Genomic DNA, 27,969 nt, shown 5'->3' with positions numbered 1-27,969 from the left:
ATTCTAAGAGGTCTGCTTATAAATTTTTTTTTTTTTTTGCGGTACGTGGGCTTCTCACTGTTGTGGCCTCTCCGGTTGCGGAGCACAGGCTCCAGATGCACAGGCTCAGCGGCCATGGCTCACGGACCCAGCCGCTCCGCGGCATGTGGAATCCTCCCAGACCGGGGCACGAAGCCGTGTCCCCTGCATTGGCAGGCGGACTCTCAACCACTGCGCCACCAGGGAAACCCTATAATTAAAGATGAATGTCAGCTAGTAGATATTGGAAAAGAAAAAAAAGCTAACAGTCATGAATGATTTCTGTGTTGTCTTACACCTCCCAAATCAAATTGAAAAAGCAGAGTTTTTTCTGGCACTGAACATACCTCTGGGTATGTGAAATTGTATTCACTAAATCTGCTTTCCAAAAAGGCAAGTGCAAGGGGCTGTCACGGATCAAATCTGGAAAAATTGGAGCATTAAAATAAATAATGTGGTAATATAAACCATGAACTGAAATAAGATTTAATGAATCTATATTGATCAGTAAATGAATGGGAATGGGGGAGGGTAAGCTCTTACTTACAGGAGAATGCCAACCAATATATGTAGATGGGTAGAAAACAGGAAAATCATCATTTGGCAAAAAACATCACAGTGATGATTGATGAAGGCAGGAATTGTCAATGGATGGGTGGAGGTTTGATGAAGAACAGATATTGGCATAGTCTCATAGTATTTTCCACAAAATACTCATTAATTACAAAGAAGGAAATGGTGAAGACTGGCAGACACATAGTTGTCCAGGTGGTCAAGGTTAACACCATCAGTGTTGGGGTGATCCGACATCCTGTGCCTCCTGATGTGATGTACTGAAAAGAGCACAGCATCATTTCAGTGGTCTTCTTGCAAGGAATACATGGCCTGAATCCATAGTCACATTGAATCCTCACAGTGTTTTGGAGCAGGTGTTTTTAATCTCCATATTACAGAATAGGAAATTGAAGCACAGAAGTTGAACAATTTACCTAAAATCAAAAATGGTAAGTGGCAAAGCCAAGTTTCAAAATCCAAGGTGAATTTCTAAACTTGTGGTGTTTCAGTCCTACTATAAAGCCCATGGGTGTTAGTTCCATTAACAATTAGATTCTACAGATAGTGCCTTAGGGTCCAAGGGTGACATTTAGATGAGTATCAGTAGGGAGCCACAGATAATGAGTCTTGTATTGCTTATTACACTAGTAGTGGGGGGAGGGAAAGCTGAGTTTTATGTCAGCATCTGAATGGCTGGTTCTTAGTGAGTCGTTATCTATAATGAGCACATGTTGCTGCTGAAAGCCATCCCATCGGACCCCTTTCCGCAAGATTCTCCGTTTGGAGTGGAACAGGAACTAATTATGCACTATTAAATCCAAGACCCATTTCATATTCAGAGGTTCCAGTGGTAAACCTCACATGTCAGGAGCAATTAGTGACCTTGTGACATGTCATCTTCAATATGCCGAACTGTGAACAATAAATCCTAGCAGGATGGATGGATTTAAATAACTACCTCCACCATCACCCTAGTGCCATCTGAGCAATGCTATTTCAAGGCGCAAATGCAGGACATTCTCCTAACTAGTATTATGAAGATTTCAGAAATGTGGGAATATAGTTAATTCTGAAAGTTTTCAGATTTTGAGTGCCTAGGAAAGGGGACAGAGATATTGGCAGAGGATGAAGTCACGCGATATGGTCTACGAGCTGATCATGGGGACACTGCTCCCACGCAGCTCCAATAGAATGACTGCCGTGTGCCGATGAAATCTGGGTGTACACATAACCGAAAGCTCGGATGAACAGGCTTGGCCAAGACTTGGCCAAGAAACGAAGTTCTGTTGTGCTAATTGACTATCTTGGATTAATGGGAAGTATTTAAGTTGAAAAATGAGCAAACTTCTAACTGGAATTTGATACCTTTGTTTATAAAATATATTTCATATTCTTGTTCTATTTTATAGAGAAAAATGAAGAAATTAAAACATATTTTTTTAGAAGTAAAATGTGATGCTGCAGAAGCATCATCAGTTGAGTTGTATACATAGCCTTACTGTCGCTTGTGGTTCTGCTTCTTTTGCTGACAGTAGGATTATCTCCTGAGGTGGGATTTTCCTGTTGATTTTGGATTTTTGCATGCTGCTGAGACACTCCATGGGACAATGCAGTTACAGGAAGTTGCTAGTGTGTGGCTGAGCAGTGAAAGCATCTGAAAAAAAAAATTGCTCTTGTGGGATAACTGGACTGTATCCATTAAGCCAGGTTCTGCCCCAGAATGCTGGCTCCCTTATGGGTTTAGATCAGCGGTAATTGACTCTTCAGCCCACGGAGGCAGGGCAAGGAATCCCTGTGGTAAAGAACCTTTTTGTCTCCCCTCCATTCTGGGGCTTGGCTATTTCAACTAGACTATTCACATTGACTGTAAATTCTAACCACCACAAAACAGGCCTCTGGAAGTCCCGATTATGCACAGCTGAGAGATTGCCACTTAGCAAATGCCTAAGAAAACAAGAGAGAAAAGAAAAAGAAAAGAAGAAATATAAACCTGAATAAAAATAAAGAATTTGAGGGGCATCGGTTCAATATGGGTGGGCATGGAGTATTGTCAGCTATCTTAGTGTGGGGTAGAAGCATCCCTAGGGAATACCTAATAAGCACACAGTACTATTTGAAGGAATGCATTGTAAACTGAATACATAGCCTGTTAATAAATGAGTCTGTCATTATTGAGTGAAACTGAAGGATGCACCCTGCATCTGCCCTGCAAGGGTAGATGAAGCTATGAGTGTGCTTTCTTGGAAATGTAAATTCTAAGATGGTTTAGTCCTAAACCTGTTTGTTGGGGGTGTGTGTGTGTGTGTGTGTGTGTGTGTGTTATAAAATTTTCACTCTCCTTTTCCAAGTAATAAACTTCTAAATAGCCCCGTAATGACATTAGCTGATCTTCAGTTTAAGGATAAAAGTTAATACTGTCTATCAGTCAAGTACAGTGTATTCTTACAGAGACGTGGGTTGAGTTTGCAAAGGTGTGGCTTTGATTAGTGAGTGATACTCATAGGATGATTGATTCAGTCAGCCAGCCATGTTTTGGGGGGTGGAAGGGAGCTGGTCTCACAATTGATGATGCATGAAGTAGCAAACTTGAGATAATTTTACTTGGCAGAACAGGTGAAAATGAATGGTTTTGCTTTCCTGAGCCCAGATCTATACTGTCAAGTGACCCCTCATAGGCACAGCATTTAAACTGTCCCCACTAGAGTAAACCTCCACAGGGCCCTGGTTGAAAAATCCTCTGTTAGATCCCACTTGCAGATCCCACGTTCTCTGTTACAATGTTGGCTTTTTTCTGTTTTTCTGTGGTGTGCATTGGGATTGGAGGGGAAGGAAGGAAGACATTTGCTAAGAAAATCACCCTTATGGAGCCTGTAACCAGTGATGGTTTGTAGCATGTTCCCTTCTAACCCCACGAAGTTCTGATTCTGTGGTTATGTCAGGGAGCAACCCTAGGCTGCAGCTTTCCCAGGTACCATCTTGGCTTCTAGGAATTGATGCTGGTGATGTCATTTTAGTCTCTTGTCCATCCATCTACCTAAAATCCATAGATGGTTAAGGACCTTCTATATTCTAATTCGTAGAGACTCACATTTTACGAAGAGGTTTAATAATGCTGACCTAAAGCAAATTTGCTGAAAAAAATAAAACAGTCTTGGTATGCATGATAGGTAGTTACAATTTCTTTTTAACACTTCAAACTAAATGTTATGGGAGGTAGTATCTTTCATGCCAGAAAAAAAAATTAAGGTAGAACCTCCCCCAGGAAATAAAAATCACTCATAATCCCACTCTCCAGATTTGGTGTTAAATACCCAGATAACATTTGGTGTTAAATACCCATATTTTCTTCCCTAGGATTTATTTTCCTATATATCATTTACTTATTTTCTAAAAAAATGGACACATGCTACTTTATAAACCTCTCCCTTTCCTTACCCCTTGCTGCAACCAGAGAAAGTATTTGAACTACTGTTCCATATTGGTGACTATATTTACATCATCACTTAGAATGGCTGTGAAGCCTGCGCTGGTTGTGTCCTTATTTTTGCTATAATAAGCAATACTGCGATCAACATTTTTGTACACATGATTGGGCACTTGCCTGATTATACACTTAAGATAAACTCTTAAGTATAGAATTTATTAGATCAAAGCAGAGCCTATGTTGAAGGCTTAGGAGACTTGTTACTAGAGTGCTTTCCCAAAAGTTTATTCTGATTCCTTATTCATCTGTTACGTGAAAGGTGGTTTCTCATTGTTTTAAATTGCATCTTTGTTTTTCAGACTGAGCATTTCTCTGTATTGTATTGGCCATTTGAATTTTGTGGTCAATTGGCTAGTTCGCTTTTCCCATTTTTCTATAGGAATATTCCTGTCTTGGCTGCTGTTTTGTGAGAGCACTTCATGTGTGAGGGACATGGATTTCTTCTCTGCATTGTAGGTATTTTCCCTACTAAATTGGAATTTTGATTGAGACTTAGTCAAGTATAACATTAATTTGGTGGGTATGAGCATGTTTTTCAATGTTGAGTCTTGCTATTTGAGAATAATGTTTTAAACACTTCTGATCTAAGGGAATTATGAAAAGTAAAAGGACACAGAGTGACTTTTTCCAGGCCCTTCCATTTATTGCCTTGCCTCGGGGTAGAACTCTTCCTGAATCATTTGAGAAACTGAGTAAAGTGTTTTCACCAGCTGAGTGATTGGATTCCATCTGGTTGGTTTGTAAAGTGTTCTTTTTCATGATTTTAGCACACTCACCTATTGTGTTCCTTCTCTAAGCTAATATCTTTGGCTCTTCGAAATAGTCTGTTTGCGTGGGTCCTTGTGGCTTTGGGAGCCTGACAGTTTTACGATTATGCAAATGTTATGAGATTATCTTGATGGATGCTCCCTGAGCCCTTGGCTGACTGCACAGAGACTGAGCCTTTAACTGTCACAGGGTTGGCTAGTGTGACCTTCATATCGGGCTGCGTAAAACATGCTTGCCAGGCATCCTAGGACAATTTGGAGCGGTTGCCTGGGTAACCTCACTTGCTTCTAATTGAACGCCCCAAGTCCCAGTGGGAATGCCACATCTGAAGGGAGGAACTCTGTCCTTAGAGTAGCAACAGAAGTACATTTGTCTGTTTTAGGACACTCTACTAACATTGAGGGCAGGGGAGGTTTATGCTATGATCTGATGATGAACTCAGGGAAGGGAGAGAATGAAGGAAAGAAAAAAGGGAATCAAGAGAACAGGGAAGAAGAGAGGCCAGAAGGAGAAGGTTGCATTGAAGTCAGTGGTAGAAATCAAATAATAAATACGAGCAAATGGTTCATGCATAAGAAAACACTATAGCCCAGAGTGAGCAGAAAGGCATTGAGAATGAAGACTGAAAAGTTATGCTTAGGAAGACGATCCGTGGTCAATAAATGAATATCTGGGGAAACAAAAAGAATAGTGGAGTTCCCTGGTGGCGCCGGTGGTTAAGAATCTGCCTGCCAATGCAGGGGGCAGGGATTCGAGCCCTGGTCCAGGAAGATCCCACATGCCGTGGAGCAACTAAGCCCGTGTGCCACAACTACTGAGCCTGCACTCTAGAGCCCACGAGCCACAACTACTGGGCCTGTGTGCCACAACTACTGAAGCCCGCGCACCTAGAGCCCGTGCTCCGCAACAAGAGAAGCCACCACAATGAGAAGCCCGCACGCAGCGACAAAGAGTAGCCCCCGCTTGCCGCAACTTGAGAAAGCCTGCGTGCAGCAACGAAGACCCAATGCAGCCAAAAAAAAAATTTTTTTTAATAAAAAAAGAATAGTGGAGACTTCTGAGAAGTATACAATAAAAATATTTTTTTCACTGAAACAGACTTGTGTATATGATGTATTTGATCAACTCTGCTTTAAGGAACTAATGTTGTTTTCTTTCCAGTACTCTCCATTGTAGCCTGAATAAATCATGAATGATTTTTCTGGAATCAGAATGACGCCACTCAAAATCATAGGACACACTTTTACTCGTTACTTTCATAAATCAAAACCATTATAGATTTGAAACTAGTGTAGTTAAAGTCCTTTTTTTTTTTTTAAACAAAACATCTACAATATTCCAGGATGGTTATTATCACAGGAAGCAGTGTTTTAGCTGCTCAAATAAGCGGAACGCAGGCTCAGGTAGAAAGGCATTGCGTGATCCTGGGAAGAAAGCCTAGCTGGGGATACCAGTGAGCTGACCATTCTCTACTCTCAGAACCCTCAGTCAGGTGCTTAATTCGTCCTATTAAAAAAAAGTCTGTGACTCACTCCTGAAATACCCAGAACTGCTCTTAAGAGCCCCCCTTTTTCAGATCTCAAACCAGGTGCAAGAGAGATGCAAATTTTACTCCAGTTGAAACTGGCACATTTAACACTTGATAAAATGTGCTGTCCAAGGTAGTCCTTCAGTCAGTGTTGGACAGTGACAGTGTTGTCCAGATTTCAGGCCCTTGGAAAACTTAAGCTTTGCTCAGATATTTTCTAGAGATTGGATTTTGCAGTTGCAGGTAATCATGGTTTCAGTCAGAGAACTGGCGGGTAAAGGATGGCATATTCTAAAGGTTTAACTGAGGAGCATTTAGTGAAGGAATGATTGAAAGAGGTAAAGACAGGATCCAGCGAACCCCCAAGTACCCTGGAGCTAGCAACTGTGGAAACTGTTGACTGTCTCTAGGTCAGAAGGAACAAGGAAGGAAGGAAGCATTGTTCCTGGGACCTAGTGAGTGAAAGCTCTGGCCATGGAGCTATAAGTGTAGAAACAGCTATAGCCAGGACAGAAACAGGCAGGGAGATGGGGATGAGTGTAAATACCTTGACTCTCCTCTCCTCTCCTCTCTTCTCTGATCTCCTGCTGGTGTCTTCTGTTAGCCACATCCATCTGGAAGCTAGAGGTAAGGGATCTTGGGTGATGCAGTCTGTAGAGGTCAGCTTCCTGGAGCACAGGGAAGGGCAAGAGAAGGTTGGATAATGGTTCTGGAAGTGGGTGGCAAATGGAGAAGAACTAGTATGGTGTGCAACTTTCCTCTGTTCTCTAAGGATCTCTTTTACCCTTTGAGAGCGTAAGCATTTAGAAGAGAAGTTATTTATAAAAGAATGCCATTTGTAGGAACTGGCAGTAGAACAGGAACACCAATCAGTCTTATGATTTTCCCAGTTGACTACTCCCTTGTTTGTGCTACATCCAGTCTAGTGCATATTCTACAGTTGCTGTCATTTCTTTAGGCGCGTCTCTCCCCCTCTAAACTTCAGGTCCTTTGGATTATGAACTTCCTTTCATTTAACTTGGTCTCCCTAGCATCTAGCCAGGTGTCTGGCATGTAGTAGGGAATTATGTCTTGAGTAAATGATGGAATGACTGCTCCTAGCCTCTTTCAAGATAAATTTGACTTCTATAGTGTTTTTTTGTTGTTGTTTTTTTTGTTTTTTTTTGCAGTATGCAGGCCTCTCACTGTTGTGGCCTCTCCCGTTGCGGAGCACAGGCTCCGGATGCGCAGGTTCAGCGGCCATGGCTCATGGGCCCAGCTGCTCCGTGGCATGTGGGATCTTCCCGGACTGGGGCACGAACCCGTGTCCCCTGCATTGGCAGGTGGACTCCCAACCACTGCGCCACCAGGGAAGCCCTTCTATAGTGTTTTTCATAGTTAAACAGTTAATCCTCTTTCTCCAGTGCTGGGTCTTCTGCACTATTCTTTTTCAGTGAAAAGTAGGAAGAATTCAGGAATCTCAGCTCCCTACCAGCTGAAGCTCTGGCATTGTTAGTGGCCGCAGTAGAAATACTTCTGCTCTCATTGTGAACCATAAAATAACAGTTTCATTGAGCATCTCCTGTGTGACCAACACGTTTACTGATCCTTATACTAGGTATGAGACCATTACCCATAGAACATGTATGGGGAACAATCTAAAACTCAATGAGGCTTGAGCGTGGTGGTGCCAGTCAAATGCAAAAGGTTTAAAGAGAAGAGGGATCAGTGATACTCTGTTGTAGACTAAGTTAATTCTGAGTTTGACCTTAAAAATATGTATAAGGTTAGAGGAAGGAGAATGAACTTGCCCTACCATATATCAAGACCTGTTATGAAGTTATAGAAATTTTTTTTTTTTTTTTTTTTTTTGCGGTACGCAGGCCCCCCACTGCTGTGGCCCCTCCCGTCGCGGAGCACAGGCTCCAGATGCGCAGGCTTAGCGGCCATGGCCCACGGGCCCAGCCGCTCTGCGGCACGTGGGATCCTCCCGGACCGGGGCACGAACCCCCGTCCCCTGCATTGGCAGGCGGACTCTCAACCACTGCGCCACCAGGGAAGCCCTGAAGTTATAGAAATTTAATGTGGTACTGGCACTAGGACAGGTAATTGACTGGTGGAATAAAATAAAAAGCCCAGAAACATGCTGTATTAGTCTGTTAGGGCTGCCATACAGAACACCACAGACTGAGTGGCTTAAACATTAGAAATTTATTTTCTCACAGATGTGGAGGCTGAAAGTTCAAGATTGAGGTAATGCCGGGGTTGGTTTCTGGCGAGGACTGTGTCCTTGGCTTGCAGATGACTGCCTTCATGCTGTGTCCTCACATGGCTTTTTCTCTGTGCATGTACTCTCCTGGTGTCTTTTCTTCTTCTTATAAGGACACCAGTCCTATTGGATTAGGGCCACACCCTTATGACCTCATTTAATTTTACCTCCTTAAAGGCTGTATGTCTAATTACAGTCACGTTGGGGGTTAGTGTGTCAACATATGAATTTTGAGAGAACACAGTTCAGACCATAACACATGCCTACACACAGGTTTAGAAATTTGGTATATTTCAGATCAGTAGGAAAAGGAAGGACTATTCAGTAAATAGAGCAGAGAATAAATGGTTATCCTTAGGAGAAAAGATGAAAACAGATCCTTACTTCATACCCTATACCAAAAAAAAAATAAATAAATAAACTCCAGAAGGATCAAAGTCTTAAATGCCAGAAAAAAACCCACAAAACATTAAGACTTTAAACTTGGTCATAGGAAAGGATTTCCTAAGGTTGTATTCTTTTTAGACTTCTAGTCTTCAAAGGAGATTTCTTCAGACACAAAAAACATTTTCTATAAAAGAAAGATTGACAAATTGGACTATATTAAAATTAAGAGTTTTTAAAATCTAAACAAGCATTATTGAAATTATACGATGCCTGTTATTTGCTTCAATATAATTTGTTGGAATGGAGGGGAAATAGGGGTATAGATGAAACAAGACTGACCATGAATTGATCATTTTTGAAATTGGGTGATGGGTACATGGGGTTCAGTATACTAGACATACAAAAGATGAAAGGATTAGTAGAATATACAAAGAAGTCCAACCAATCAAGGAGAAAGACATGAATAGCCCACTAGAAAAATGGACAAAGGATATGAATGGGTATTTTATAGATACAGACAAGGAAGTACATATGGCCAAGAAATATTCCCAATATGTTCAATATCGTTCGTGATTTGGAGGGAAATACAACTCAGGGCCACAGTGAGGTACCATTTTATACCCATTCAATTGGAAAAATTGAAAGGTGTGTTAATATCAAGTGCTAGGGTGGATGGGGATCTGGAGCATCTCATACCCTGCTAATAAATTGGTACAGCTACCTTAGAAAATGGTTCTGGCATTGTCTCATAAAGTTTACCACATTTCCAACATTTTGCTTCTAAGTATATATGTAAAAGAAATTCTTGCACATATGTACAGAAAGCACTGAACACAACATCAGAAACCTGGGAGACCCCCGATGTCTGTGGGCAAGAGAGTGGATGAGTAAACTGTAGTCTATTCACCCAGTGGGAGATATGCCAGTCAAAATAAAGTATAATGAAAGAGTTGCAGCATAGATGTTTTAACAATATAAAATGAAAAAATTCTAAAAATATTACATATAGTGCTCTTTTCTCGAAATTTAAAATCATAACCATAGTTTTTAGGAATACATGTAGATGAGATGATAATGTATAGAAAGGAAAGCAGTAGAATATTGAGTGCGGAATTCAGGATGGTTGTTACCTCAAGTAGTGGGAACCAGGAGGATGAGACTGTGAGGGCTATTTGGGTAGATAAGTCATTGTCACAGTTATTGTTCATGGTTGCATATTACAATATTAGATATGAAGAATGAGTGAATGAGGGCAGCATGTGTGGCCCAGGGATGTGAATGTGTTCATATCAAAGATGGTGATTAATCCAATTCTGTGCAATTGAGGTTGAATAAAACAAGAAAAAGGATTAGGATGAGTAGAAAGGGAACAGTAGCAGAGCACATTTACCACCAGAAATTTGGAAATTGTATATTTTTCGTAGGAGGATAACAGGCTTCAGGCTAAGTAACTATTACAAAGAGACTGCAAACAAAACCAACTGTTCATACAAGATAGAAGGTCTCTCTCTCACTTTCTTTCCCTCATTCACATAATAATTTAGATCATCGCCATTCAATAAAAATATAATGTGAGCCACTTATGTTACAATATTAAATTTCCTGGTAGCCACATTAAAAAAGAAAAAAGTGAAATTAATTTTAATAATATATTTTACTTAGCTTAATATAATCAAATATTATTCCAGCACATAATCAATATAAAAATTATTAATGAAATATTTTATATTTTCATTTTAGTAAGTCTTCAAAGTCTTATATGTATTTTATACTTATAGCACATATCAACTCAGACACTAAATTTTCATCAGAAGTACTTGATCTGAGAGTTCATAAAATATACAGTTGAAAAAGTAGTTTCACATACCCAAGATGTTCTAAACACAGTTAAAAGTTTTCATTAACTGAATCAAGCATTGGTATTTAAGATAATTAATATTAAATAATATTAAAGATTCAGTTCCTCAGTCTCACTAGCCATCTTTCAAGGGCTCGGTAACCACATGTGGCTAGTGGCCATCCTAATGAAAGAGCAGTTCTAGTTCATTAGTTAGCAAGAAGTGCTCCCCCAGCCTCTCCCACCAGATTGGCAGCCTTAATATCACCTTGGACTTGATAGAAATGCAAAGTGTAAGTCAGAAATTGGAGATGGGCCCAACACTCTGGGTTTAACAAGTCATGCAGGTGATTGTAATATACACTGAAGTTTGAAAACCACAGATATAGAGGCCATTCAGAGACAACTGTCTATTACCTTGTTGCTCTCCAATCACTTGTAGTATTGACTTCATCTACAGAGTAGAAGCTAGCTGATTAGGACCACTTTTGCATCCTACCTGTAGGAAGGTTTAGAGCTGGGGAGAGAGGAGTATAGTGGGCAAGCAATTTCCTTTTTTAAAGGCTGAATTGCACACATCCTTCTGCTCAGATCCCATTGAGTAGAGAGAGCTGAGTGGCCATACCTAGCTGCAAGGGAGGCTGGGCACTGTAGACTGGCTGGCTGATCCTGTGCCAAGCTAAAATTTGTGGAGGTGGGGTGGTGGAGGAAGTTCTGTTCCTGAAAGGAAGAAGGGGAGAATGGACACTGAGGACAATTTGCAATCTCACCACAAAAGATGGGTGCAGTTTGATTTATTTTGCAACCCATGGCTTAGGCTTGGTTTTAGTATTTCATTGGCATATTGGGTTCCTTGGAAAAGTCGAATAGGTGAAATATGGAATCATATAATGCCTAAGGAAGTATTAAAGATGTTATGAAGTATGTCTAAACTTGAAAGGTGCCAGAGTGAATTCGAGTTACTAAGATCAGCCCTGACCATCCTTCTTTGAAGTGAAGAAGGCTTTGTGTGGCACATTTGTGGAAGGCAGGACTTAGCCTTAGGTAAGATTGTTCAAAGAATGAGTATATAACTGTCCCAATTCCATTCTACGTAGATAATTGCCATTAACACTTTGATGTGTCTACTACCTAGACTATAAATATTTTTTAATGAAATTATACTTTCTTGCTCTTTTGTAGTCTGCCTTTCCTGTCTAACTTACAGCACAAATACATTTCATGTCAGTAATATAGATCTGCATTGTTAAAGACTACATAGCATCCTGTAAGTTACCTGTAAGTTAATCAGTTCCTGTTGTGGGGATATTTCCATTGCTTCTACTTTGTTTTATAATTAGCACCACAGTGAATATCTATGTACATTTCCACCCACAACAATTCATGAGTGGTCCTTTGCCCACATCCTCACCATCTATAACATCCTCTTAAATCCCTGCAAATCGATTAAACATATTCATAAATTTAAACAAATAAGAGGTTAATCTTTGTTCAAATTTACGTCTTTGACATCCATTTTAGGGTTTCTTGAACTGTGCTCCCACCACCTACGACTGGACGCAGGTGTTCTGGGGTTCAGAGCCATAAACTGGGTAAAACAATAGTAACTTTTCTCACTTCACAGACAAAATAAATTACAGTATAGCTTTCCTCTATTTGAAGTTTTTCTTGTATGTTTTCCTTAAATGTTTACCATGTTTTGCTGTTTGCCTATTCTAAAATCTACCTAAGATAACTTGATATCACATAAAGATATCTATTACGTTTAAATTTACAAAATCAGTAATTTATGGTGCTTTCTCACGAGTGCCTTCACTTGAAAGAGGTAAGTTCGGACACCTCTAATCCAAGAGGCATAGGGCACTATGGCTAAGGGCAGGGGAAGGCTCTGGATTCAAAGTGCTTGGATTTGAATTCTAGATTTGGCACTCCCAGCTGTATGATCTTGGAAGTTACTGAACCTATCAGAGCCTCAGTTTCCTCATATGTAAAATGGGATATAGTACCTATGTTATAAGGCGGTTGTCATGGTTAAGTATGAAGGTTAGTAGTACCCTTGCCTCAGCTCACTAATTATTAGCCACTCTTATGATTTTCTTATAGAGGAGGAAACTGAGTTACCTAGCTCGTTACTCTCAGGGTTTGAATAGCATGTTACATCTGCCTTTGTTTCTATTGTCTTAAAATCACATGAGGTATTGTTCTTTATTTCCAGAACACTGAGTTTCCATTCAGCCCAATACTTTTTTCTGGATTAACAGCTCCAAACTGGTCTTGCAAAAATAGCCCCAGCAATACCCTTCCTTAGAACCTTTCCATTCAGTGTAGTGGTGGTAGGACCTCCTCCTGGGCCTATGGTCTTCTTGTTAAACTGCTGTGAGAAACATTTCACAGTGACTCACCCCATCTGATTTTTTTTTAACGATCAGATAATTTGAAAATGCTACTGACATTGGATAACAAATCATTATATAAAAAAGATTTCCTAATGGCTTGACTAGAAACTGTCCATGGTGTGCTGCCTGGAATGTATTCGTTTTCATAATATTGGGAACTGTAAATTAATATTTTTCACATCTTACAATTCTTCAAGCACTTTCAAAACAGCTGATTGAAGAAACATGTTTAATATTCTGAGTGTAAGAGTAGCAAGATTTACTTCTTCAGTCTTTAAGTTTGGAATCAGGGCCTCGCCTTTCAGGAAATAAAAAATTGAGAAAATACTCAACGGGAATCCTTGAATCGGCTTCAGAAACAAAATGCGCAGTAAAAGTGAAATTAGAAATCAGATAACAGCCACTTTGTTGATGAATTTCTAATTCCTGTTAAATGGCCTTGCTCTCCTGAAGCTTGGCCTGTCGGTTTTGCTTGGCCTTATTTTACCATGGCTGCTTCCTCTGCATAGGTCGAGGCTTCTCAGTGGGCTGCGAGCAGGACACCTTCATTTCTGGCAATTCTGTTTTCACTGTTAATCCACTCACAGTAACTGGAATTACTGTTGGCATTATTATTTACTCTAGTTGGTTGTTAAAATATTTGGTGTCAAATTAAAACCTTATCAGAAGCCAGAGCCCTTAATTTCTCTGACATTTTCAGAGCAGACCTGGGGGGGATCCCTCATCCTCTGGGAATGTAGGGTGGTGATGACGTGGTGGGGGCAGTGACAGGGATTTCAGGTGGATGTTCAGTAGTTGTAGCATGAGTTCTAACATCATGGGAGATCTGGCCATGGACAAGCTATTTAATCTCCCTCTTTGCCCATCTTTCATAACAGTACCTACCTCATGGGTTGTTGTGTGTATTAAGAAAGATGATCCACTTGTGATGAGATTAGTAGCACAGTATCTGGCACATAGTAATTCCCTTATGATTACTAGTAATTAGTTAGTATTATTATTTACAATAATAGAGACACTGAATTCTAGAGACACTGAAAATACTCTTGCTGACACAGTTTTATATATTGAGACAGTAACAGTTCTCTAGTGCCAGATTATAGTATTATAGATTATAGATTATAATACTAATCATAAAGTCTTAAAATCATAAAGTCTTAAAAACTAATGTTCACTCAGTATTACATTAATAGGAGAAAATAAGAATATTTTCATAACAGTTCTTCATGTTAATTACCATGTACATCTGAAGTCATATAATTTACTCAGTTTCTATGGTACATGTTATAACACTACTTCAGAAAGTGAAATGTTAATAATAATGACAACAGCAATAATAACTTTTGCACTTACATCTGAATTAATAAGGAGAGAATGCCTGTGCCATTCAGGTTAACATTGTTGAAGATTTCACAGTTGTAAATTACAAGCTTTGCTGGACTACAGTTCTTTAAAATAAATAACATTTCCGGCTGTAATATAACCCACCAACTTGTTATCAATGTGATAGATAGCTAGACAGACAGGTAGTCATTTTTGAAAAAATTTTTTGTTTTGAGTTGATTGTGGACTTACAGGACATTGCCAAAAAATGTACGGAGAGGTCCCATGTACCCTTCACTCAGTTTTCCCCAAAGGGACCATCTTACATAACTATAGTATAAGGCAAAACCAGAAAATTGACATTGGTACAGTCCACAGAGTTTATTCAGATATGCAGATACTTTTTTCAGTCTATAGCTTGTCTTTTCATCCTCTTCATGGAGTCTTTCATAGAGCAAACGTTTTTAATTTTGGTAAGGTCCAATGTATCAATTTTTCCTTTTTTTTAATTACTGGGTCATGTTTCTCAAAAGCTGGTCCACACAGCACCTGCTTTGGAATCATCTGAAGTGCTTGTTACAAAGCCCATTTGCTTGGGCCCCACCCCAAATATTCTGAATCAGATTCTCAGGGATGGAGTCTGGTAGACTGTTTAATTTAAGAAGCTTCTTAAAACCTGAGAACCACTGATTCACAGTTTGGCTTTGGGTTTTTTCCTTCTTGCTCTTCTTTGTCTATGGGTTGTCCCATTCATTTCTGCCCCTTGTATTATCAAATATGTGTAACCTCTGATGAGCTCCGGAATAGCTGTGTTGCTGGATACTTTCTGCTACTGTACGTAGAAGGTCTTAATAAATAGATTATTGGTTAGATGTTACTTTTCTGGACCCCTATATATAAGATGTAGTAGAATAAAAACCATCCTAATTATTATTTATAGATTGTCAGAAAGCCTAGACATTGGTCCTGATGCTTGAAATTACTTAATTACATAATATTTGGGGGGAGGGTGTTTAGTTATATAAAATATCTGCAAATATACATTATATAGTCTTGGCGTTATTTGTATCTTTTTTGGTCTAACACTTGTACCTCTTCTTCCCTTTATTGGAGCAGATAATTTCATGGAATCTGTATTTGGAGAAGAATTTACAGCACTTGATGAATATCAGTTTTCCTGTGGCTTAACAATCTAATATTTAGATGTTTGATTGCTCTTTTAAAAAATTTAAAGTATTTTTAAAATAAAGAATATAAAGACATGCATAAAGAATTCCTTGCATGTCTTTAATAGCCCTCTGAAAAATGACAGTTTCATATCTGGATGTTTTATTTGATTTTGGAACGTAATCAGAATATTATTAAAATGCCGATTTTAGAATGTCTTAATTTTATATCATTTGTTTGAACTAGTTAGACTACTTTTTAAAATTTATTTATTTTTACAAATTAAATTCTCATTTTTTGTTTTCTCCTGAGTCATTTGCTCTGTTCAATCCATGTTTCTAGCTGCTGCAGTCCCTTAAAAATTAAATTGTGCCTTTAAGATGATAGGGCATGCTGGAACAGGCCTTGTGCTAAAAGATAGCAGCTAAAATTATGATGCAATAAAACTGTGTTTCTTATATCTTCACCTTGGAAGAAAATGATACATTTAGGGAATAGTGCTTAATGTTGTTTGTGTCTTCAGACAGTACAATCGGTTAGAGTCCAAAAGGCAAGAAAGGAGAGCTAATTTTGTCTTGTTTGTAAAGTTGGATCCACTCATTACCACAGTAGAGAATAGCGATAGCTGTGGGTCATGATGTCCATCCTGTAATAAGGAATATTATGTGCTATTCTATCATGATACCATCTTTCTACATGTGCAACTCTCAGGAGAGTTTGATGTCAGAGAGGTTCGAGTTCCACGTGGGCTAGCTAGCCCTGGTGACACAATCTCGACTAACTTCAGGTGGCCATGTCACTGATGTGTGCTGTGGGATATACAAGATCTAGTGATAGTGTGATTGGTGTACCTAAACAGAGGCATATTGGTAAGTAAGTGATCTCTAAAGACTGATGCTGGTAGGAATATATTAAGGATGGTGCAGTCTAGGATGGAGTCCCCCCCCACCCCCGCAATGAATGTTAGAATTAGTCTACAGCCATGGCTTTGTCTTGGACCTCACCATAATTTGAAACAATTTATCCTCTAACATTTGAGACCCCAAAGAGTTACTGTCTTTGACCTTGGCTTCCTATCACTTTTTCTCCCCTCATTCTTCCTCCTACCCAACATAGTATCTGTCCCTCCCATGGAACGCAGCCTCCTTTGTGTCTTCTCAGTTCATCTGGTCTTGGCATCATTTCCATAGCTTGGACATCACGTAAGCTGACTCAGCAGGACTGCCTAGTTTTTCTTACCTCTTGTCCTTCACTGATCCACCTGGCCAATCCTGACCTTGAGAAAGCTCTGTCATTCTCTTATCTTTGGCTCCTAGGATAAATAACTTTTTTTGTTGTAGATATTCAGGGAACTGAGTTGATTTTTTTTTTTCCTCCTGCTGGGCCCTCATGGATACTTGGTAAACCTTTCATGTCCCTCTAATTGATTCCACTTCCACATGGGCTGTTCCAGGTGTTTTCTTCTCTCAAGACCCTAGTTCCATCCCCATATCTCTGCAGAATTCTTGCTGCTTACTTTTCTAAGGAGATCAACGTCATCAGATATGAGTTCCCCCAACTTTCATTTTGATCTCCAGTTCTCTGAATTTTTTGTCTTGCTTCTATTCCTCCTGTTTCAAACAACTTGAAAGGTCTTTTCCAGTTCTCAGCCACCTGCTTCTACCCTTAATCATATACCGTCCCATTCTTGTGGGACCCTATTTTGTCATTATCTCCTTCCTTTTTTGTAACTTAAATTTGGTAACTCCTCACCATATGAAAATGTTTGTATCTTTCTTGTTCTTTAGAATAGGATTTCTGAACTATCGACATATTGATACTTGGGCAGTATCAACCTTGCGTCGTAGGGTCTGTGCTGTGTATTGCAAGATGTTTAACAACAACGCTTTACTCACCAGATGCCGGTAGTACTCTGGAGTTGTGACAACCGACAATGATTCCAGAGGTTGCCAAATGCCCCTTGAGGGACAAAATTGCCCCCAGCTGAGAACCACTACCTTAGAAAGTCTTCCTCCAACCACACCATTCCATCCATTACCATTCTCCTTTTCTTTTAATTTCCATTATCACCAAGTTTCCCTTGTGGCTTACTCACACTCCTTATCTCCCTTTCCTCACCATTCAGTCAGTCGTGAATCAGGCTTCTGACACCACCCATTACGGCAAATATTCTGAGAGGACCAAAGTGCCCTTCTGGCAGCCAAATCCAGTGAGTGGCCTTTTCTCAGTTCCTTAATTTTTTGCAACTTTTGACACTGCAGCCTCATTTCTATGGTATCTATCTTATGTATTCTTTTGTGTCTACTCCTATCTCCCTGTTTCCTTTAGATCTCCTTTCTCCTATACTTTGTAAATATGGGCACTGTCCTCTGTGTAGCCCTCAGCTGTGTTCTTTTCCACAGTTCTCATGCCTTCCCATTTCTCTTCTGGTCATTGCTGTATAGATGACATCTAAATATAGATTCCATCTCAGCTGAACTCTAGGCTTATGTGTCCTTTTGCCTTTTGACTATCTCTGCTTGATCTTCTATATGACACATGAAACACAATATGTTTTTACATATTTAAAAACAAACTCCTTCCCTTCCCTTCTTTCATTGATTCCTGTTAATGGGCTCACAGTCCTTTATTTCAATGGTTCTCAAATGTTTTTAGTTGTATACCACAACAGTAAAAAGTTTTGTGCATGTTATATCCAAAACATGATATTTATTAATAAATATTATGTATATGGTGGTATTGTTATAAAACATAGGAAGTAGAAATTTTACAAAGATAAAGGAAAATGAAATTAGTACTTAAAATTTTAACAGTAAAATTTTTGTTCTCTCTAAAATATTATCAATAATTTAATATGCTTCATTTTTTAAAATCTGGATTTAATACCCTGTATTGAGTACAGTTTATTTTGATTCTTGATTTTAGTGTTTTAGTTGAAAAAGGTACCCTACAAACACACGTGAATTCAAATAGAAGAAGTATATTTTTAGCTATGCTTGTGAAATTGTAATTCTTAAGTAGAATGGTTGTCAGGGGCTGGGGAGGAGGGAATGGGGGTTACTATTTAAGAGGTACAGAGTTTCAGTTTTGCAACATGAAAAGAGGCTAGAGGTAGATGGTTGCACAACAGTGTAAATGTCCTGAATGCCACTGTACACTTAAAAATAGTTTAGATGGTAAATTTTATGTTATGTGTATTTTACCACAATTAAAAACAATAATTTAAAAAGTGCTCAACTGAGAACCAGTCATATAATAATCACTTAATAAAAGTTAATGTTAATAATTGCTATTATTATTTCTGTACCACTGTCCTTGCTAATTGTTTCCACAGGCCCATTCATACTTCTCAGTGTCCTAATTTTGATTCAGTAATTGATCACCTTGCCCATTGGTTCAATAATTAATCACATAGTTCCTTATAATACATAGTAGGCACTTAAGAAACAATTCTTGAATAAATGATGTGACAACAATGGATTACAATCACTTCTTCCTTTTTTTTTTTTTTTTAACTTGAGGGACTTAGTTCTATGACCATGGGCATGGCTTATGATTAAATGTTTATTTTGATCTGATACCTTAAATGTACTAATGGCATTCTGCACGGTTACATACTCATGGCAGAAGTTTATATTTAAGGCAGTTAAGCACATATAGCACAGATAGACTTTTTTACTCCAGAAATTATGTTGCTTCATATTGTGTATTGGTCATTTAAAAAGTTTTATTTTGTGACTTTAAAAAAGATGTCTTATAAAGTTATGCCAAATTAACATGATTGCCTTGGACAAGGGTGGCTTTAAGATGATTTTAACATATATCTTGTGAAAGAGTGAGAAGCTATGTTTTTAAGTAGGTTAGATATGGAAATTGTGCACTCAGAAGAAGAAAAGGGAACACTTCAGTCTTAATCTTTCACAGCTAAAACTCTGTGTTTTACTTGCCTGCTTAACCAGTATTTGAGTCTTCCTATCTCATTTGACAAAGTACCTGCCTTTTCTTTCTTTCCTCACTGGCTACCGGTAACCGTTTTGAGCAGTTGTCTACCTCAGCAGCCACATTCCAGTAAAACGTAGTCACAGTTCCCACATCTCTCTCGGCTTCACTGTCTCCTCCTCCTATTTCCTCCCTCTCCGTGAATCAGCAGCTGTGGATGACATCATCTTTTCGTTTGGCAGTCGGGCCGGTGTTAATCATCGCCCTGCCAGAAGTCAAGTGTGGCAAGCGTGCTTCAGCAGTTTTTGCTCTTATTTAAATTGGTGGAAATTTTGAATGAACAGAGCATTTGAATCATGGAAATTTGGTTAAAAAACCAAAAAGCAACCCAGGGATCAGATATGGGTTAGGAGTTCCTGTAACCTGAAACCATGAATCAGTGATGGGTGCCGATCATTGATTTCATACCATCCTGTGGTGCTTTGCAAAATGCTACTAGCTGGCCAAAATGGGAGTAGGATAGTAATGCCTTAAGTTTTTATCAAAGAAATGTCCGATGAGCTCACTTAATCATCTAAGCCCTGTCTTAAACATTAAAAAACTATCATTTTGTTTTTTTTATAATACAGCTGCGAAACAATAAATATATGTACGCATAAAGCCTTCAAAAATGTCCTTGTATTTTCAGATATAAAATTTATTTATATAATATTATTTAAATTATATTTCATATATTTTATTAATATATTTATATAAGTATATAATTTATAAGCTATATAAAATTGTTAACCTATATAAAAATTTATAAAATCTGTAACCCCATGTAGCTGGTATATTACAAAGACTGCTTTCTCAGGATATAAATTGCTCTACTTGAGACTGAGCACTGTTCACAGTTCTTCGAGAGGACCTGTGTTCCCCTCTCATTGGCCTGCTCCTTGGCAGGGAATGAACTGTATCTGGAGGTGAGTGAGAGGGTGGGAGTGACTCCTTCAAAGAAGACTGGACAACCTTTACCTGGTTGAGCTACTAATCTAGATCATAAGAGTGAAGTGGCACATGCATTACATTTCTGTTTCATTTAATCCCAGCATTTACTTAACATTTCCACATGGAGATCTCACAGGTATCTTTAACTATTTAACATTTTGGTCAAAACCAACCTTTAGATCATCCCCTACTTACCAACTAAGCCTGTGCCTCCTGTCTTTGTGTGAGATATCTCCTCATTCAGTTAGTTGCTCCAGCCAGAAACCTGGGATCTCGTTTGATGCCTCTCTTCGCTCACTGCTCTCCCCCCATATTGAACAATCCTATCCAGTCATCTCCAAGATATATCCCAGACACATCCTCTTCTCTCATTTCCATTGCCATAGCTTCCTCATTTCTTGTCCTCCTCCATTCATTCTTTTAAAACTACAAGTCCCATTCTGTCTGTACCCTGTTTGAAGCCTTTCACCACCTCCCATTGCACTAGGAAACAAAAACAACAAAGCAAATTCAAATCCTTTATTTGGCGCTGAGTTATTTGGTTCTGACCTACAAGCATCACTTCATTTCACTCCTTCCTCCCCTTGCTCACTCTGCTTAAACTCCACGGGTCTCTTTTCAGGTCCATAGTATGCCCAGCTCTTCCTTGCCTCAGAACCTTTGCACATGCTGTTCCTTCTGGCTGGAGTTTCTCCTCCCACTTTGACCTTCAGTTTTTAGCTTAAATGCTGATTCCTCTGAGAAGCCTTCTCCTACTCTCAAGTTAAACTCGGTCCCTGTTATTATTTTTCCCCATAGTACCGTATCTTTCCTTCTAGCATTTAATATTTGTAATCATATGCTTAGCTGTTTAATTTTTTAATCTGTCTTTCCCATCAGACCATAAGTCCAGGAGAGCAAGGGCAGGTCTGTTTGGTGTAACACCATATCCTCAATTCCTAGCACTGTCTGCCACATAAAAGAGTCATAATATACTGCATGAGTGAACAAATGAATGTCTTTTATAAAAAGAGAATAATAATAATATCACATTCCTAACATTTCCCCCGTAGTGTTAAAGGTAGTAAGTAGATGGCTGTCTTGAATTGAAGGTATTCAATAGCTGGTGCTACTACTCTCTGTGCTTTTAGAGTTTCACGTGATCCTGAATATCCTGGTGTTTCTATTCAGAGGGAGACTACCGCTTATGCTTATTTCATGGTTCCTGACGCTTGGTTAACAATTTAATTTTAAATCACTACTGAGATTTGCCTCGAATGCAAAAAAAGAATTTTATCTAGGTTGTTTAAAATGTATGAGCCTTGGGCTGCCCTGGTGGCGCAGTGGTTGAGAATCTGCCTGCTAATGCAGGAGACACGGGTTCGAGCCCTGGTCTGGGAGGATCCCACATGCCACGGAGCAACTAGGCCCGTGAGCCACAACTACTGAGTCTGCGCGTCTGGAGCCTGTGCTCCGCAACAAGAGAGGCCGCGATAGTGAGAGGCCTGCGCACCGCGATGAAGAGTGGCCCCCATTTGCCACAACTAGAGAAAACCCTCGCACAGAAACAAAGACGCAACACAGCAAAAATAAATAAATTAATTAAAATGTATGAGCCTTACTGTACTGTGTAGAACAGCAAAAGTAATTTGCTGCTTTGGTCGTGAAAAAAATGTATTTTCTCCACGTGTGTTATTTTTTCCCCCTACAAAGTGCCAAGTAACAGATCCGGTATTATCTCTGTAATAAGAAGATTTTGATTGACTAGTAGGTAAGGCTCTAGCAGCCATAATTAAAACGTACTTTTCCAGAGTATGCTTTGTTTCAGGGGTAACGGGGATGCAAATATGAAATGACATGATGGATTTGACTGCAGCAACTTCTTACTTGGTGATTCGGCAGTGTGTCTTCCGCTTCCAGTGGGTTTCTACCGCAGGAGGGCTGTGTGGGGAGTGCCTTTCTCCTTGCTCAGCTGGGATGTGGTGGTTGATTTTTCTCTAGATGCCTTTTCTAGATCCAGTGGCTGAGTATGCTTGGAGTATGATTGCTTACCGTTTTCTGCTTAATTTTAAAAAGTCACTGACTGTAATATATGGAAACCTTTTCATAATTGCACTTCTGCTAATTTGAAAATGCTGTTACAAAGCATTTTCTGTTGTTTGCTAGGAGTCTTACTAAAAACTCAGGTTGGGAACCAGGTTTAAGTATGGTGGTGTCCCTGTGTAGTGGTGTGGGACATAGAAAACAATGCAGCCTCACGCTTTCATGAAGAGGAGACTGGTTCTTAGTCCAAGTCGGTGCGTGGTAAACACCTGGGTACAAAATACTGTTAGACCCTGTGTGGAATGCACACGGATTGAACTGATCCTCCTCTAGTGGGAAACAAGTGTACGTGGAATAACTAGAGCCAATGATTTATGCACAAGGGTGTTCTGTCTTCAAGGTGCATCCACATATACACTGTGTTTTGGGGCCTCAAAGCAACCCTATGAAGTAGGTGGGAGCGTGTGTGACTGTTACTGTTCTACCTAATTTACTGATGACAAAACTGAGCTTCGGATGACTTATGACGTGTTCATGGGTATATAAGTGGTAAGTGGCAGAACTGGCACACAGACCTGTGTCTTAGACTCTAAGCTCCCAGCCTAAAACTCCATAGTACATGCTATAGGAATTCAAAGAAGGGGAGGATGTTCATGTGCCGTTGGGGTGGTGGCTTGGGGCACCCTACACAGCCCCTGCACTCCTTGCTGTCATGGTTTTGGAAGAGACCCTGAAAGCTGACCTCTTAGCCTCCAACCAGATGCTGGCCCCTTCCTTTCTTGCTCCATCAGTTCTATCCTCTTTTTGGTGTTTCTGCACTTCTGACCTTACCACTGGTTCTCTCCTGTCTCTCTGCTCCCAGTTTTCCCCTTGATCCAACTTCCCTTTCATGTCACCATCCTCTGTCTCCCTTCTTCCCTTCGCCACGAGAGCATTTCCTGAATCTCCTGTATGAATGCAATTCACCCCTCAACCTGAAACTTACTTATCAGTAAGATCCCCAGTGGTGTCTGAGTTCCCATCTTGGCCCTTCCTCTCCTTGGTCTCCATGCAACCTGCCTCTGTGGACCAGCCATCATTTCTTGAATGTCTCCGCTTGCGGGTTGGATTCTGGGCACCTTCTCTTTTGGCTTCATTCCTGCTGCTGCTCTGTCTTCCAGTGCTCTACCTCCACTCTACCCCTTAAGTATTGACACCTCTAGAGTTCCATGGTCTTCTGAGGCATGAGAACTGAATTATCCATGGCCATCTCTTCATGTCCAGTGGCTACCTTGTCACCAAAAGATGGCCACCAGTTCCTGTGCTCTCCCGAGGTTCTGATCTCTACATATGATATCACACTGTGCCCAAAATGGAACAGAAGTTCTTTCCATCTATTATGGAATCATTCTCCAGTTTCCCAAAATAGAAGCCTTGGTGTCATCTTCATATGGGGTCATCAGGAAACCTTGATGCTTTTCTCTTAGAATTATTTATGTTGGCCTCCTAATTAGCCTCCCTTTCAGTCTCACCCCACTCCAGAAAGTCTTCCATTCCACTTCTACAGTTACCTTACTCTGAGTTTAGTCTCATTATATCACTCTCCTGATTAAAGGTCCCTGACTCCCATTTGTCTTCCCTAGAGGGCAAGAGCCAATTCCATTCACAGTGACTAGCAACTGGGCCCTGAATGAAGTAAACACTCAAAAATATTTGTTGAGTGAATAAATCTGGTTCCAATCTCGCGTGTCAACTTTACCTCCCTGTGACCTGCCCCCATGCTGTTGTGTACCCGACTTCTCACCATTTCCCAAACATCTCCAGTTCTTAACTGTTTCCTGCTTTTGTTGGTTTTATACTTCTGTGTCTCTTATTAAATTTCAACTCAAACCTGTTTTCTCTTGGGCACCTTATAAATTATTTTTCAGTTCTGAAGAAAGCATCCTTTGGTCTTTTTCTTCATTTCTTTGTTGAATTCAATCAGCTTTCATTGCATCTCTTCCTTTTTTGTTCTTGTCTATTTCTGTTGTTAATTTTTGTATTTCTGATTCTAGGTGATTTTTAAAAAAATTCTCCAAGTGCTTGTGTGAGGATATTTAATTCAGTTTGGAATGTGGTGTTAACGGTTTTCTTCTGCTTCATGGTTTTTGGTGGGGAGAATTTTCAGCAGCTGTTTGATCTTAGGCTGAAAGTTTTCTATCGCTAGGCGTTTCGTGGGTGTGTTTCCTGGTTCAGGAACTCTCATTTCTGTCAGAGGGGCAGTTTCTTTAAGGGATGATGATGGTGGTGGTGATGGATCGTGAGGGTCTGAGGTGTTGCAGTATCCTTAATTGCTCCTTCTAAGGTCCCTCACTGTGATGGCACTACTCCTTCCTTTCTTTATTTCTCATCCAGAAGCAGTCCTTCTCTGAGGCCTGGGTCTCTCTCTCACATCCAAGCCCTTTCTCGACATGTAGCTGGTACTGAGAACTACCAGCTCTCAGGCCTGTGTGTGGTGTGTGAGCTCTTGGTGCCGGAGCTTCTTCCCCCTTTGCGGGTGATTTTGTTTGTACTTCATCTCCGTGGCCCTGTTCTCCTTTTCACAGAGCTTCCCCACTCTTTGCGCTCACTGGTTTCCAGCAGTATCAAAGCAGTAGCAGGAGCTGCACTGGAAATTGGTGTTTATTTCTCCACGCACAGGTAATTTGAAGTCTGTGGTATTCTCTGTCCCTAATAATGCTGAATGGCTTGGGTCTCTTGATCGTATTTGCCCTCTTGTTGATTTTGTGGTCTTTGGGGGAGGATGTGTAGAGTGATTTGGGTCCGTGCAGCTGTCATTGTCCTCCAAACCTGAAAGTTCCTGCAAGGAAAGTTATATTCTCCCCACTTTTAGATGAGAAAACGTAAGAAACGCTAAATGACTTGGCCAAGATTGCACAGATACTATGTACTGGGAGAAAAGGGGACCTTCTTCTTTCCCTTACATCAGAAAACGTTTAATCTCCTGTTGTGAAGCTTATTTATGGTTTGGCAGAGGGTCATTGTAAACTTTCTTGATAAATTTTAAGAGTGCTATGGGGAAGTGAAGGTCCTCTGAAAATGTTTAGTGTTTCTCTAAAAGAAATTTCAGGTTTGGTTGGGGGTGTGAGGGTATGTAAATGTGTACAAACTGAAAGTTTGTGTGACTTTCTCTTTTCGCAACGAAATGAAATTTTTTCTGTCATTTTCTCTCAGTGCATATTGTTGAAGATCAACAAAGAATGAGGTCCAGTTTGGGACCCTGATGTCAGTTGTGTTAGGGTTAGAAAAGGACAGCCACTGGTGGAAAACATGGTTCTATTTCGTTAAGGAAGGATCAGGAAATACTGCTGTCTGTGCCTGCAACAGCGTCTGGTTCCTTTCTCTGCAAGGAGGAGGATGGAGACGTTTGTGTCGTGTCTTCAGTCTCAGTGTTTCTCCTGCGCTTTGGTTTGGGGATTTGAGGACTAAGAGTGTCGGGTATTTTCGAGGAAGAGATGAGAATTCTCTGGCTTGTTCATTTTCTCTCTATATGAGTAACATTTACTTATGCTGATATTTGAAAAATAAAGGAGTACTAAAAAAATCACCTAAAATCTTATTATCCGGAATTCACTTTTGTTAATTTTCTGGTATTGTTTGCCCTGCTGGTAGTTTTTTTGTTTTGTTTTGTTTTATTGTGTATTTTTTAAAAAAATAAAATACTATATTGTGCGTGCTAGTTTGTAGCCTACTTTTTTGATGTACCAATAAAATGTGAACATTTTTCCAATAAATCATCTATGACATGATGTTTAATAGCTATACATTTAGTCCCTTACATAGATGTGCCATACTTTACCTAATCAGTCTGCTATTGTTGATTTAGGTTGCTTTAGGTCATTTTTGCTGTTATAGCATTATAGTGAGTGTTCTTGCAAATGTATCTTTGCAAACACTTCTGATATGTAAGGAGTTACTGATTCTCCTGCTAAGATTGATTGTCCGTTTTTGGTTTGGAGAAATAGAATGAAATGTACAGAACCTTTTTACGTCTGTTTCCTTTGCTTCAACTTTTCAGTCTTTGTTTTGTGTTTGAGTTTAAGGAACCCCCTGCAGGCTCATTCCTTGATCCTCAGTTTTTCTTCCTCCGGGCTCACTCTACATCAAATTATTCTATTTTCTACAACTTCGGGTGCCATCTCTATGCTGTTGACACCCAGACGCTGACCTTGTAGCCAATTTATAAGTAAATCTTCAATTGCTATTATAAAAGCTCTAACTAGATGTTTGATTCATAATCTGACAGCAGCATACTCTAACCCTGAACATGCATGATACTCCCCACTATCTCCCAGCAGGAGAGTTCTGGGCTACAGAGCCGAGTTTTCTAACTGCCTGTTGGACATTTCACTAAGGTCACCGATAAGACATTTCAAACTTCAAGTGCAAAATAATAAGTATAGCTGCTAATATTTTATTGAGATTATTGTGTGCCATGCTAAGTGTTTCGCTTTACGTGCATTAGTTTATTTTATCCCAACAGCCATATAGGTGGTACCATAATTCCCATTTTACAGATGATGAAAACGGAGGCACAGAAGCTTACATAGAAGCTAGTAAATCTCACTGTGCTCTTACAGATAATGCTGTGTGGTTTACAAAATGGAGTTCTTGATGAACTTCACCCTATAGTGTCTTCCCAAAGTATTTGTTATCTTGGGAAATGGTGCGCTACTTAGGAGCTCAGACTAGCAAATTGGGAGACATCCTTGGTACCTATTTCTCCCTCCTTTGTCAGTATCCCCTGTTGATCCTACCTTCCAAATATATCTTGAATAATGCCACTGTTCTGCACACCTGCTGCAACCCCCCCAAAGCAGGCCACTGTCATCTCCTGCCTCAACAACTGCTAGCCCATGCCTCTGCTCTTACCCCCTCAGGGCTCGTCCTCACACACCGGATGGTCTTTTACAAATGCAGATCTAATCCTTCACTGCCCTGTTCATAGCCTCCCATTGTATTTAGAATGAATAAAAATCACCGCTCTGTTTTAGAAGGTGCTGCTTCTCTTCCCTGCCTCACTCACATCTCCCTTGACCAGGCCACACCTTCTCTTCCTTAGGGCTTCTGTACTTGGCTATTCCTTCTGTCTGAAATACCCCTCAGCTCCTTCCTTCACCCGAACAACTCCCGTTCCTTTTTCTGATTTCATTTTATTTATTATTTATTATTATTATTATTATTTTGCGGTACGCGGGCCTCTCACTGTTGTGGCCTCTCCCGTTGCGGAGCACAGGCTCCAGACATGCAGGCTCAGCGGCCATGGCTCACAGGCCCAGCCGCTCCGTG

At 39.9% G+C, this 27,969-nt stretch overlaps 1 protein-coding gene across 3 annotated transcripts in view; it reads left to right on the top strand.

Annotated features, from left to right (window-relative positions):
- The first annotated feature begins 4,443 nt into the window (after positions 1 to 4,443).
- Positions 4,444 to 27,969, top strand: part of OSBPL6 (oxysterol binding protein like 6) — a 171,604-nt gene continuing 148,078 nt past the window's right edge. For all 3 annotated transcript variants that reach the window (XM_082658190.1, XM_082658189.1, XM_082658191.1), the window contains exon 1: positions 4,444 to 4,509. The gene's annotated coding sequence lies outside the window, so the exon portion shown is untranslated. The remainder of the gene's footprint in view (positions 4,510 to 27,969) is intronic.

The sequence above is a fragment of the Grampus griseus genome (assembly GCF_964374135.1).
Source record: "Grampus griseus genome assembly, chromosome: 7".
In the NCBI taxonomy this organism is placed as follows: Eukaryota; Metazoa; Chordata; class Mammalia; order Artiodactyla; family Delphinidae; genus Grampus; species Grampus griseus.
This window is presented reverse-complemented; position numbering and strand designations above follow the sequence as displayed.